Raw genomic sequence first — 7,107 nt, 5'->3', positions numbered from 1 at the left:
TGCTCTGCACACAGTAAGGTCTCTATAAATACGATTGACTACTTATTGTACTCTTCCAAGTGCTTAATACAATGCTCTGCACACAGTCAGAGCTCAATGCATACCATTGATTGATAAGGACAGGGTAGGAGGGGGAGCGGCAGAACCCTGGAATCTCAGGAGAGGAAGAATTTAATAGATACATTCAGTCTTGATTAATTTATTAACCGCTTCGCTAGCCCATCTACAGAGCAGAAAAGCAACCACTCTCCCCACCTTCAAAGTCTTTATTAAAACCTCATCTCCTCCATGAGGCTTTCCCCGTCTAAGCCCTCATTTCCTCTTCTGTCACTCTATTCTCTGTCACTCTCTTCTCTGTCACCCTTGCACTTGGATTTGAACTCTTTATTCACCATACCCCCCACCCCAGCCCCACAACACTTCTAGACTGTAAGCTCATTGTAGGCAGGGAATGTGTCCATTATATTATGTGTTGTTCTCTCCCAAGCTCTTCTGTACAGTGCTCTGCAGAGTAAGCACTCAATAAATACAATTGAATGATTATGGACATATCTGTAATTTATTTATTCACATTAGTAGCTGTCTCCCTCTCTAGACTGAAAGCTCCTTGTGGGCAGAGAATGCGACTACCAAATCCGTTAAATTGTACTCTGTTATACTGAGAAGCAGCGTGGCTTAGTGGATAGAACACAGGCTTGGGAGTAAGCAGGACCTGGATTCTAATCCTGGCTCTGCCACATGTATTCTGTGTGACCTTGGGCAAGTTATTTAAATTCTCTGTGCCTCAGGTACCTCATCTGTAAAATGGGGACCAAGACTATGAGCCCCATTAGGGACAGGGACTGTGTCCAACCTGATTAATTCGTACCTACCCCATTGCTTGGAACAGTGCTTGGCACATAGTAAGCACTTGACAAGTACCATAATAATGATAATAACTATTGTCATTACTCTCCCAGGTACAGTGCTCTGAACATAGTAAATGCTCAATAAATATGACTGATTAACTTATTGATTGAACCTCCATTTAGCAGATGAGGTAAGTGAACCACAGAAAAGTGAAGTGACTTGCAAATAGTCACACAGCAGGCAAGTAGTGGATCAGGGATAAGAATTCAGATCGCAGCGTGGCTCAGTGGAAAGAGTACGGGCTTTGGAGTCAGAAGTTATGGGTTCAAATTCCTGCTCCGCCAATTGTCAGCTGTGTGACTTTGGGCAAGTCACTTAACTTCTCTGCTCTTCAGTTCCCTCATCTGTAAAATGGGGATTAAGACTGTGAGCCCCAGGTTGGACAACCTGATCACCTTGTATTCCCCCAGCGCTTAGAACAGTGCTTTGCACATAGTAAGTGCTTAACAAATACTATTATTATCATCATCAATCGTATTTATTGAGCGCTTACTGTGTGCAGAGCACTGTACTAAGCGCTTGGGAAGTACAAATTGGCAACATATAGAGACAGTCCCTACCCAACAGTGGGCTCACAGTCTAAAAGGGGGAGACAGAGAACAAAACCAAGCATACTAACAAAATAAAATAAATAGAATAGATATGTACAAATAAATAAATAAATAAATAAATAGAGTAAAAAAATATGTACAAACATATATACATATATATAGATGCTGTGGGGAAGGGAGGAGGTAAGATGGGGGGGATGGAGAGGGCGACGAGGGGGAGAGGAAGGAAGGGGCTCAATCTGGGAAGGCCTCCTGAAGGAGGTGAGCTCTCAGCAGGGCCTTGAAGGGAGGAAGAGAGCTAGCTTGGCGGATGGGCAGAGAGAGGGCATTCCAGGCCCGGGGGATGACGTGGGCCGGGGGTCGATGGCGGGACAGGCGAGAACGAGGTACGCTGAGGAGATTAGCGGCGAACGAGTGGAGGGTGCGGGGTGGGCTGTAGAAGGAGAGAAGGGAGGTGAGGTAGGAGGGGGCGAGGTGATGGAGAGCCTTGAAGCCCAGGGTGAGGAGTTTCTGCCTGATGCGCAGATTGATTGGTAGCCAATGGAGATTTTTGAGGAGGGGAGTGATATGCCCAGAGCGTTTCTGGACAAAGATAATCCGGGCAGCAGCATGAAGTATGGATTGAAGTGGAGAGAGACACGAGGATGGGAGATCAGAGAGAAGGCTGATGCAGTAGTCCAGACGGGATAGGATGAGAGCTTGAATGAGCAGGGTAGCGGTTGGGATGGAGAGGAAAGGGCGGATCTTGGCAATGTTGTGGAGCTGAGACCGGCAGGTTTTGGTGACGGCTTGGATGTGAGGGGTGAATGAGAGAGCGGAGTCGAGGATGACACCAAGGTTGCGGGCTTGTGAGACGGGAAGGATGGTAGTGCCGTCAACAGAGATGGGAAAGTCAGGGAGAGGGCAAGGTTTGGGAGGGAAGACAAGGAGTTCAGTCTTCAACATGTTGAGCTTTAGGTGGCGGGCAGACATCCAAATGGAGATGTCCTGAAGGCAGGAGGAGATGTGAGCCTGGAGAGAGGGGGAGAGAGCAGAGGCAGAGATGTAGATCTGGGTGTCATCAGCGTAGAGATGATAGTTGAAGCCGTGGGAGCGAATGAGGTCACCAAGGGAGTGCGTGTAGATCGAGAACAGAAGGGGACCAAGCACTGAACCTTGGGGAACCCCCACAGTGAGAGAATGGGCGGGGGAGGAGGAGCCTGCAAAAGAGACTGAGAAAGAACGACCGGAGAGGTAAGAGGAGAACCAGGAGAGGACGGAGTCTGTGAAGCCAAGGCCAGATAGCGTGTTGAGGAGAAGGGGGTGGTCCACAGTCTCAAAGGCAGCTGAGAGGTCGAGGATTAGGACAGAGTAGGAGCCGTTGGATTTGGCAAGCAGGAGGTCATTGGTGACCTTTGAGAGGGCAGTTTCCGTGGAATGTAGGGGACGGAAGCCAGACTGGAGGGGGTCGATGAGAGAGTTGTTATTGAGGAATTCTAGGCAGCGAGTGTAGACAACTCGTTCAAGGAGTTTGGAAAGGAATGGTAGGAGGGATATGGGGCGATAACTAGAAGGTGAGGTGGGGTCAAGAGAGGGTTTTTTTAGGATGGGAGAGACATGGGCATGTTTCCCATGTCTCTCCCCCTCGTCCCCCTCTCCATCCCCCCATCTTACCTCCCTCCCTTCTCCACAGCACCTGTATATATGTATATATGTTTGTACATATTTTTTTACTCTATTTATTTATTTAATTTATTTGTACATATCTATTCTATTTATTTTATTTTGTTAGTATGTTTGGTCTCTGTCTCCCCCTTTTAGACTGTGAGCCCACTGTTGGGTAGGGACTGTCTCTATATGTTGCCAATTTGTACTTCCCAAGCGCTTAGTACAGTGATCTGCACATAGTAAGCCCTCAATAAATACGATTGATGATGATGATGATGTTTGAAAGCAGAGGGGAAGGAACCAGTGGAGAGTGAGCGGTTGAAGATGGAAGTTAAGGAGGGGAGAAGAGATGGAGCGAGAGATTTCATGAGATGAGAGGGAATGGGGTCAGAAGCACAGGTGGCCGGAGTAGCACTTGAGAGGAGGAAGGAGAGCTCCTCTGAGGACACTGCTGGGAAGGATGAGAGAGTAGCAGAGAGTTTTGAGAGCCAGGGGGATGGAGAAAGGGGGGAAGAGACTTTGGGGAGGTCGGACCTGATGGATTTAATTTTGTTAATGAAGTAGGAGGCCAGATCGTTGGGGGTGAGGGAAGGAGGAGGGGGAGGAACCAGGGGCCTGAGAAGGGAGTTGAGTGTACGGAAGAGCTGGCGGGGGTGATGGGCATGGGTGTCAATAAGGGAGGAGAAATAGTTTTGTCTGGCAGAGGAGAGGGCTGAGTTAAGGCAGGTAAGGATAAACTTGAAGTGAACGAGGTTGTCATGGTGTTTAGACTTTCGCCAGCAGCGTTCGGCAGCTCGAGCATAAGAGCGAAGGAGGCGGACAGTGGCAGTGATCCAGGGCTGTGGGTTAGTGGTGCGAGAGCGGCGAAGGGAAAGGGGAGCGAGTGAGTCTAGCTGAGTAGAAAGGGTAGAGTTGAGAGCAGTAATCCGATCATCAAGACTGGGTAGAGAGGAGAGGATATTATTATTATTATTATTATTATTATTATTATTATTATTATTATTATTATCTACTACCAGGCCCATCCTGTTTCCACTAGGCCAGGCTGCTTTCCTTGTGTCCCCCAAATAGTCACACGAGCACTTACGATGTCCTCAGAGCCACTTACATACATGTACACAAATTATTTCAGCACTCATTTATTCACCTATATTTCCACCCTCTTGTTGTCACCAGTTGTACCTCTTTTTATCACCCTCCTCGCTGGAAACAACGTTGTGTCTTTCTGATACCTTCATTAGACTGTAAGCTCCTTGAGGGCTGGGATCCTGTTTTATTATCACTTTTATACTCTCCTAAGTGCTTAATACAGTGCTCTGAGCATCATAGACCCGAGATATATCGGGTGGATTGATTGGTAGCAAGTGGGGAAGTGGAGCCTGTGCTACCGAAGAGCTTACAGTCCGCTTGACGGTAAGCTCGTTGTGGGCAGGGAATGTGTCTACCAACTCAGTTATCAATCAACAAATTGTACAGAACACTGTACTAAGTGCTCGGGAGAGTATAGTACAAAGTAATTATCAGACTCATTCCCTGCTCGTAATGAGCTAGCAGTCTAGAAATGTAGTCAGACATGAATATGAATAAATAAGTCATTTATAGCACATAGTTTAAAGATACATATCGTATCTTTCCCAGCAGTATCTCTAGAGGAGATTTCCTGCCTCTTCTCAAAACCCACCTGCACGTCCCACCCCATTCCTTCATGGCTTATCAAAACACTTGCCCCCTCCTTTCTTCCATCCCTAAAAGCTGTCTTCAACTGTTCTCTCTCCAATTGCTTCTTCTTCACTGCTTCCAAATATGCCCATGTCTCCCCTATCCTAAATAAATCCTCTCGACCCTGTGTCTCTGTCCAATTACCGCCCCATTCCCCTTCTACCATTCCTCTCCAAATTTCTTGAGCGAGTTTCAGTGCTCTGCACACAGTAAGCGCTAAAATTACGATTGAATGAATGAATAAGTTGTCTACAAGTCTATCTTAAATACCTCTCCTCCAGTTCTCTCCCTGACCTCCACTCTGGCTACCATCCCCTTCACTCCACAGAAACTGGCCACTCAAAAGTCACCAATGAACTCCTTCTTGCCAAATCCAATGACCTCTACTCCATTCTAAACTTCTCCGACCTGTAAACTCGCTGCGGGCAGGGAATGTGGCTGTTTACCATTCTATTATACTCTCCCAAGCGCTTAGTACAGTGCTCAGCACACAGTAAGTGCTCAATAAATGCAATTGACTGACTGACTGATTTTAAGCTGCCTTTGACACTGTCAACCACCCCCTTCACGTGGAAACATTATTTAACCTCAGCTTCACCGACACTGTCCTCTCCTAGTTCTCTGCTAGGATTCTCAGTGTCCTTCTCTGGCTCCTCCTCTGTCTCCCATCCCCTAACTCTGGGGGTCCCTCAAGGTTCAGTTCTGGATCCCCTTCTATTCTCCACCTACACCCACTCCCTCGGTGAACTAATTTGCTCCCATGGCTTCAACTTCCACTTCTATGCAGATGACATCCAAATCTACATCTCCAGCCCTGATGGTCTCCCTCTCTGTAGGCTTGTATTTCATCTTGCCTTCAAGACATCTCTACTTGGATGTCCTCCCAACACCTCAAGTTTAGCATGTCCAAAGCAGAACTTCTTTCCGTCCTTCCCAAAACCTGTTCTCTCCCTGACTTTCCCATCCCTGTTGAAGATAAAACCATTCTTCTGGTCTCACAAGCCCATAACCTTGACGTTATCCTTGACCCCTCTCTCTCATTCAACCTGCATATTCAATCTATCACTACATCCTGTCGGTCCCATCTTCATACCATCACTAAAATCAGCCCTTTAGCCTCCATCCAAACTGCTACCACATTAGTACAATCACTCATCCTATTCCTCCTGGATTGCTGCATCAGCCTCCGTGCTGACCTCCCAGCCTCCTGTCACCCAAATTGAGTCCATAATTCACTCATTCCCACATCGGTTTTCTACAGAAACGTTCAAGACACGTTTCCCCACTCCTCAAGAAACCCCAGTGGTTTCCCATCCACCTCCACATCAAACGAAAACTCCACACCGTTGGCTTTAAAGCACTCAATCACCTTGCCCCCTCCTACCTCACCTCAGTACTCCCCTACTACAATCCCTCCTGCACTCTTCACTCCTCTAATGCTAACCTGTTCACTGTACCTCTATCTCTTCTATCGCATCGGCGAACCCTCACCCACGTCCTGCCTCTGGCCTGGAATACCTTCCCTCCTTAAACCTGAAAATTGCTCTCCCCACCTTCAATGTCTTATTGAGAGCACATGTCCTTCAGGAGGCCTTCCGTGATTAATCCCCCCTTTCCTCTTCTCCCACTCCCTTCTGCATATCCCTGAATTTTATCCTTTATCCATCCCCCTCCCAGCCTTACAGCACCTATGCCCATATCTGAAATTAATTCATTTATATTAATGTCTCTCTCATACCTCTAGATTGTAAGCTCATTGTGGACAGCAAAATTTTCTCACTATTGGCTTCAAAGGTCTCCATCACCTTGCCCCCTCTTACTTCACCTCCTTCTTCAGCCCAGCCCTCACACTCTGCTTCTCTGCCACTACCTCCTCACTGTGCCACATTCTTGCCTGTACCACTGTCGACCGCTAGCCCACATCCTATCTCTGGCCTGAAATGCCCTCCCACCTCAGATCCACCAAACTAGCATATTTCCCCCCTTCAAAGCCCTACTGAAACCTCACCTTCTCCAGAAGACTTTCCCAGATTGAGCCCTGCTTTTCCTCTACTCCTCCTCCCGTCCCCATTGCCCCGACTCCCTCGCTATGCTGAACCCACCTCCCTACCCCATAGTACTTGTATATATATGTTCATATTCATTATTCTATTTATTTTATTAAGGATGTGTATAGATCTATAATTCTATTTATTTATATTGATGCTATTAATGCCTGTCTACTTGTTTTGTTTTGTTGTCTCTCTCCCCACTTCTAGATTGTGAGCCATTGTTGGGTAGA

This window comes from Tachyglossus aculeatus, unplaced genomic scaffold, assembly GCF_015852505.1.
Source record: "Tachyglossus aculeatus isolate mTacAcu1 unplaced genomic scaffold, mTacAcu1.pri scaffold_114_arrow_ctg1, whole genome shotgun sequence".
Lineage (NCBI taxonomy): Eukaryota > Metazoa > Chordata > Mammalia > Monotremata > Tachyglossidae > Tachyglossus > Tachyglossus aculeatus.
The sequence above is the reverse complement of the archived record's forward strand: the minus strand, read 5'-3'. Positions refer to the sequence as shown.